The following is an 8,007-nucleotide window of genomic DNA, read 5'->3' as shown; positions in this document are numbered from 1 at the left end:
GTTCCACATTAGACTTTCACCATTAACTAGACATAATAGATATTTTCGAACGATGCGTTTTAATGAATATACGCCAACTTGAGGCTGCCGTATAGGCTTTCTTTTGCCGCTGAAACTTTGTGCGTTATGAGCTAGCTAGCTAGCTAGCTATACGTTCGTCGACTTATTTTATCAGAATTCCCTTACCAGTCTATAGCCTTGAAAGCTAAAATGCGCTTTGTTGAGCATCAGCTAAAGTGAAGTCTGTGAAGGTGGGTTGAGTACGCTATTGCATTCGCCAAACTATACTATATATAATAAGCAAGTATGTAGAGATTAGGATTTAACAAAAACGGTTGTGCTCATGCATGGTACGTTAAGTTATTCCAAGAAATAAGTTTGATACCTTGTATTGCGCCTGCTTTTAGTCCTACTGACGTGTGCCATTTAGTCAGCTTAACTTCTCTAAGCGGGTTGTTGGCAGTAACGTAAAGTAATACGTCGTGAAAATCATCATAGACAGGCGGATAGCTCACACCAAATACGTTTTTCTCCCCGGGCCTAATCTGTGCCCTCAGTATATTCGAGCGTTAAAGAAGTACACGCTAGAACTGCGAAGACTTTTATCGGAGATCTTTCTGTTGCATAGTATTGGATCTAAAAGTAACTCATAGGACCATTCTAATCTCCTAAATATTTTTTTTTGAACGTGCATAATTTTTTGCATTTCAGGTTTATGAGAATTCAGGCTGAAAGTGTAGGGATTCCAGCTAGCGTCTGTTGATGGTTATTAATACGAATTCAATCCTGAACATTTCTCCTCATATTTTATTGAGAATTTTAATACTCCTTTTCGTGCACATGTGCATTGATGTCCTCACGAACGACAGATCCTGCGTGTCCCGCGACGAATCCTTGGAAAAACTCTTCGCCTAATACACTTATTTTTCTTTATATTTTTAATGAACTAAATTACCTTTTATATTTCGCTTAAATTAAATATTAACAGAAATATCAGTTTACATATGGCTAAGATTTTTGTCTCTGTGTACGAGTCAAGAACGTTGATAAATATCCTTTTATTGCTAGGTTCCCCGTTAACAGTTACGGGACATACCTGATTTTTGTTCTCATGGTATGAACATCCACAAATGAATGTTTTATTCATACGTGGGCTGTCCAATGTAAGTTTAAGCATATTACTTGTAATACTGGGAGTACCGCTTTGGAAAAACCTTCCAAGGCGATCAGTTTAAGTATGCCAAAGGAAATGCATATAGCATAAGCGTTACTATTTTTTCTTGTAAGTTGATGGTCAGTATGCAATCTAAGCTTCTAAGACCCGGAAAAGTAGCTGTGATGAAGGACATTAGGTCGTTTTAGTTCTACTACAAGAGCTCTGCCTCACCTAGAACCAAGATACATAGACCTATGCTAAATTACATAAATGTGAATTCAATGAAGACATAATCAAAGACTATAATTGATTTGGTTATTAAATAGCAGTAAAAAAATACTCATAAATCCTGATTTTATGTTGGGGCAAGGTCTCAACTTGCTTCAGTAGTCCCAATAGAACTACGATAAACTACCGGGACGAGCCAACTGAACCACTCGTAAACACACGTAACACTCCGGTCGTTATATCAGAAAGCTTCAGTGCACAAAACTCAAGACGTAAGGATCAAGGGGACTAGATTTTCACTGAATGGCCAGCTACATACAATTTAGTCATCATTGGGAACAGAACGTCTGTTTGCAAGAAGCCAACGAGCTTATCTTGCATTGACAGGGTTATCACACACTTTGAACACAGATAAGATCACAGGGTGAAGGGCTCTAGCAGAAGAGGAGACACTGCTATGCAGTATGATGGCCCCTAGTGTACAGACCAATATCTGTTGAAAATTCATGGCTATCCCTTGGACAGAAGAAACAGTAACTGCTGAAGAAGATTGACAGAAGCTTACAGAAAACAAGAGAACAAAATTACATGTAACGGTTGTAATAATATATATGTTATAACTGCGAGATAAGTATTAACCATTTAAGGCGCATTATCCCAATTCGGTCAAAACACTGAAGAAACGAAGCGGTCGGACAGATTTACACAGAATGTAATAGTAGCGTACGATAAATTAAACCGATTAAGGGTCAAAGGAGTGGTTAAAACATAGCCGCAGAAATAGCATACAGCAGGGCAAAGACAAAGCTCAGAAATGGAATCAAAAAAAATGAAGTAGGTCTTCTTTATAAAGGTACAAGAAAACCTTTGGGAAGATCTACAAGATGACCAGAAAAAACCCAACGAAAGTCTAAAAAAAGAATGAAAGCAGAGAGGCCGTTGGCACTCTCTTGCTCATTTACCCACACCTTGTTTGCACCACTTATGAAAAAGTTAACTTTCCCTTTAATCTTTGTCAAGGACGTGCTAGCGGCCACTCACTACTAAGGGCTTTACGTTCAACATTAACACAAGGGTCTCTTAGAAGTCTATAGTCGGGCTTCTCATATGAAATGTCGCCTATGACTCGGGTTCTTCGACCTCCCGACTTACCTTTGGGAACGGAGCTCTGGTTTGCACTAATGACTAGACTGTTATGCTAGAAACACTTAAACTAAGCACCCATCATGATAGCAATTGGATGAGAATGGACCGGATTTGAGCTATTACCGAATCGGAGTGATCAAATCGGAAAAAAACGGAAATCCTCTTAATTGGAAGACAAAAATGTACAGAGCTGAAGATTACTGTGAAAGAGAAGAAAAACAGGTCATCAGCCTTGACCAGAACACCAGGGTACTGGCACACATGCGTTACCCAGTTGCCACAGTAGAAAAACTTTCAACACGATTGACAGAAATCATGCCTGACATCTATGGACCGTAGTAAGATAAATGGAGGCTTTTTATTGCAATGAAGATTTCCATAACTCTCAACGGGGCTTTTTTTTTGTGTTTACAAGATCGTTTAGGAGCAAAAACCTTAAAAAAATAGGTTTATAAGACTCAAAGCACACAAGAACTCAAAGTAACCCAAACGAATTGCTCAGGCAGCACAGTCCTGTACTGACAGGATTAATATCCTGAGACCTAAAGGCAAAACAGAAACAAGCATATGGACAGATCCACTAATGAATCCATAGAGAGAGACACTAGACAGATAATAAGACGAATAGTGGGCAGTCACCCCTTGGTTCGCGTCAGAATTCAGCAGTTTCTTCTGTCCGCATAAAATAGAAAAAGCTGTATCAAATTCCTGCGTGCTTTGTCCTGAAGGTACAGAAGATACTTTTCATCACACGTTTGCCCACTGCTTGGTACGGAGAAACACGCGTAGAGCGACTCCAGCTTTGTGGTTACTCTCACAGACGGCTTCACAAACACATGTCTGTGCCAAAAAAAAACTTTATAAAATAAAGGGATATTGTGGTCTATCAGATATACTCAAACACTCCATAATAAAGACGTTTTTCAAGTTAAGTATTTTAGATACTTGGCTTGTAGACTACCTTTATCATGCGTTCTAGCTGCCTGTAAAAGTTTACATGTAACATCAAACAAAAAATCTGCTTTTTTGCCAATAAAATCATTGCTAATTGCTTTCGAGGAAAATATGCTGTAGTGTATCCCGTATGTTTTTAATAATATATATTCATATATAGTCAATAAAAGAAAGATGGCCCCGTCAATTTAATTGACCTTATAAGCTCTGTTCTTTTTTAATTTAATGTTTCCACTATTAGATTAAAAAAAAAAATCCCTTCATTTCTGAGAATAGTTTTTCTCCATTTGTGGTTGACGCTATGCTTAATTTCACTATCTTAGATTTCGATGTAAAGATTTCAGCAGAGTGTTGAATGAAGCTTTTTCACAGAAGCCCGGAATACTTAAGTGACCTGTGCTTGGAGTATTAACTGGGGCCAAACATTAAATCCTGTATTTATGCATGGTACTCATAGAAGCTAGTCTCAGTCTCCGAAAATTTTTCTACTCGTGTGTCCATAAAAAGAACATACGTGTGTTTCGAGACAGCCCTGCTTATACGCGGATGCCGAAGGTCAGAAACAGGCCCAAACTAAGCGGCTTGCCGGTACGGCAACCGGTCGGTCGATTATACGCCGTCCACACATTGTTATCGCATTCGGCTTAATTGAGTGTATCTATGTAAATGATTAGTACAACATCAACATAATTATTATTAATAATACTAAACAAACTCTTAAATATATATTTGGATTGGGCAAATTGTTGCGCTTGAATATTTATTGAAATTAAGCTTAGATATCTATAAAGAATGTCCATATGGGTTGCGCGGCTTTAAGATTCGAAACTCTACCTGCGTGTCATGAAAGCATACGGCGCACGCACGTTTAAATGCATAGACTACTATGTACTCTTGAGCGACAGCAGTAAATGAGCAGGTCATGAAAGCAATAATGGGTGCGTTTACAAGGAAACTATCTGCAGCCGCCGTCGATGGAGGGATAGCAAACCCAAGTGGACCGCTGACTTGACGGCCAAGATTATTTCGCCACGATTACCAGATGCACGGAGAGCTCGTCCTTTTCCCTCGTCCAGGTCATGCGCAAAATGCAGTTGCAATATTATAGGAGTTAATATATATATTTGTAAGGATAAAAAATCAATAGGCGTAAATGCATTTTTATTGGGTTGTGTAATTTGTATTTTATGCTGGCAACTACAGAGAGATTCAACGCACTGATAACGAAGGTATGTTTGATATAAAATCGAGGGCTTTTCGAACACTACGATACGATATTTTAGATGGATCCATAATAAACATGTAACGTCCCATCAAACTGTCTAATTGGTCTAGTTAATAAAATGTAGTAATGTATATAGTGTCGGTATACACTATCTTTCAGCTTCCGCGTTCAAAATTTCCCATCAATCCGTGTGATGGCCTACAAGCAGTTTGTTTGTCCAACTGAATCAAAGGCCATGAACATCTGATATACAACAATTACAGTGATTTTACAGTTGTCAAGGGACAGATAAAGAGTACTTCTCTGTCTACACAGATTGTACCGTATAATGAAAGGTAACCTTCAATGCAAACTACTTTTTAGAATGCACGCACAAGTTGAGAAGTGTGATTAGGGTCGACCAGCGATCCCCTTTACGTCTGCCTTCATCTGAATTGAGTTGAAGTTGTTTTTTCTTTCCAGTTACATAGAAAAGGCTGCATTTTTAAGGCGGCCACCCAGGGCCGACGACCCTGAGGGAGAAGGGTAAATCTCCGATGGATCGAGATAGGACAGATTGTTTTCAAGTAATTTTAGGTGACCAATTGACCTACAGTTTATTGATATGTTTAGCAGAATTATTTACGAAGACATTTTCTTCATTTTTTTCTGGTCAAAGTCGTGTATTTTTCTCAGTTTTAAATTTGCCCATATTGGGGCCACATAGTAGTGCTCGAAATAATATTGCTTATTTCGAAGCATGTTAGGACCTGTCAGGACAAAGACCTCTCGACTATCCAATTATTCTAATAATACCTATGGGTTGATTTTGGGTTGGTTTACCTCAGTAACTTTGAAGCTAGAAACTGATTTGTCGAAATATCTGTTGTCGTTCATTTACAACTCAAGTGTTGCAATGCAACAGCTTCGCACAAGTGGACGATTTTCCATATAATTTTTCAATAGATTCATATTTTCTTCTAAACGATTTTCGACCGTCCTATCTTTGCGCATTCGAAATTTCTAAGAACTATCGCTGGATCCATGAAAGCATTACCACTTACTTAGAATTTTCAGACTATATTGGCGTTCAGTAAAAGGTTCAGTACACTTGCCCTGGCCTAGAAGCATAGCTACATCCTGTAGCATGAAGAACATCCTTGAAGCAAGAAACATACGCGAACTATCAGACTTCGACAAGTCTGGACCTGTGGACCGCCGTTATATATTTGGATTTATTACTATTTCAATGCAAATGCCGGCCATGACGCTAAGACTCTGGTTTTTTACAACACAATAACTGGGATATGTCAATGCGTTTGGCATTATGATCGAAAAGGGGTTTTAGCAAAATATGGCAACGCTAACATACCAGTCATCGATATGCTTCGGCATTGCTTGTTCGGTGATTATGACCCATTGAATTTTCTACTACAGTGGATCACAAGGAAGATTAACAAACGCCATACACACTAATAAAGATAAAGGTAAGAGCAGCGACAGTTTGAGAAGGATTCATATTTGAAAAAAATATCTTCTGGTTATTTTCGAGCAAAGGCGGAACGTTCGTTACCCATCTGCTGTCTCTAGTGGTAGCTACTACATATACGCTAGACAAAATCCTCTTTCCTCCTTTTATAAGTAATGAGTGCACTATCGTAAATAGAAGCCCAAGCGATGCAGTACACAGGCTGTAATGACCTTTTGAACTGTAGTGTACGTTGGCGACCCACTGTCCCTCGGGCATTGGGTCAATCAAGTTAGACAGATAATTATATGGCAGATAAATGAAGGAAGAAATCATCAGCAGTAATATTGACACGATATGGGCGTACCCTCTTCATGTATATCTCTACATAACATATATAACAATGAGCACTAGCTTTCGAAAGCTAAAAACATTTAACCAGGTCATATGATATTATTTTGCGCCTTAGCCGCGTTCGTATCGGCGTGTCTTTTACCTCCAGCACCAAAGGCTCCGGGATAACATTTGCAGCGGGGCAAAACTGCACACGTTATGGATTACTTTGGTATTTTCTATGAAATGGAAATTAATTGACACGTTTTGTAATTCTTACTTTCGCTTCGCCTGTTACCAAGGCCACCGCTGAAACTAACGGAGATGAAATAGGTTGCTATCTTAACTTGGTGTTACCTACCTTCTGGTGTACGGAGTATTCACAGCGAACTTTACGAGTGTCATCGATGTTGAACTTAACTATGATCCCATAGAAATAGGCGACACCGTTAAAAAAAGCGATACTAATTGGTGCTGGCCGACCTACAACTAGCAACTAAGAGCGATATAGTTACAGTATGTCTATTACTGTTCATATTATTGGAAAAGTCTTACCTTACTAACCCATTGAGAACATAATAACCGTTATCTCATGACCGATAACATTTGTTACTCTTTCCTGTTCCTTAAAGGGCTCCGGTTCCACTAACAAAGCGTAGAGTCATTCACTTAACTATTATATATAAATCGAATGTGATGAAGACTGCCACCCGATTGTTTTATGCGGTTGTTTCTTCTAGCTATAAATTGGGTACTAGTAATTATCTACCGCTAGATGATTAAATCGCTAATTTGCTATGACCAGTTGTCACCTTTTTACGTCGTTTAGTTGTTTTTTTCTTCTATAGATCAGTTTTACGAAAACAACTAGCATAGGAGCCAGCAGAAGAAACATCTACCCAGACGAATAGACGACTATCTCGATATCAGCTTTTATGGTCACATTACGTTATCCACAGCCGTCACCATTTCTTCTGGCCGAGATCAGGTGGATAATACCGCCATGTTGACTATCTTATCAATGATTTAATGTCACCCTGATAATTACAGTGGCTCCCTTGCCCTTAGCTGGCCCGTGCTCACGAGTTAGCGGTATTTCTATTGTGCCATATTTCACTTCTTCCGTAGGATAATAACAATATTATATCTTTGCGTATCAGCCCTAGCAGCAGTTTCTGAAGCGCGACAAATGGCTCTTTATGATCGAAAACCAAGCTTCCACTGCCAAATCACTAGACATTTGCTATAGAATGGCTGTCATACAAATGCGCTGGCAAACCCTGATTTTGTTCATTCCTGAACGACTCTCAAATTGTTGTATAGAACAATAGATCCAGACGTAACTACTAGTATACAGTAAGATCTTCGTGGCTTCTCTAATTTTCTTTACTGACTCTACTGCTACCTACACCTAATATCACCTGGGGCCTTCGTTCAGATTCGAAACTGTCGGCCAAAAAATGCCTGCTTCGAACTTCACAGTTTTTAACTCTGATTGTTTATTGCACCAGTAAGCCT

Source organism: Varroa jacobsoni, unplaced genomic scaffold, assembly GCF_002532875.2.
Source record: "Varroa jacobsoni isolate VJ856 unplaced genomic scaffold, vjacob_1.0 scaffold_1385, whole genome shotgun sequence".
NCBI lineage: Eukaryota > Metazoa > Arthropoda > Arachnida > Mesostigmata > Varroidae > Varroa > Varroa jacobsoni.
The sequence above is the reverse complement of the archived record's forward strand: the minus strand, read 5'-3'. Positions refer to the sequence as shown.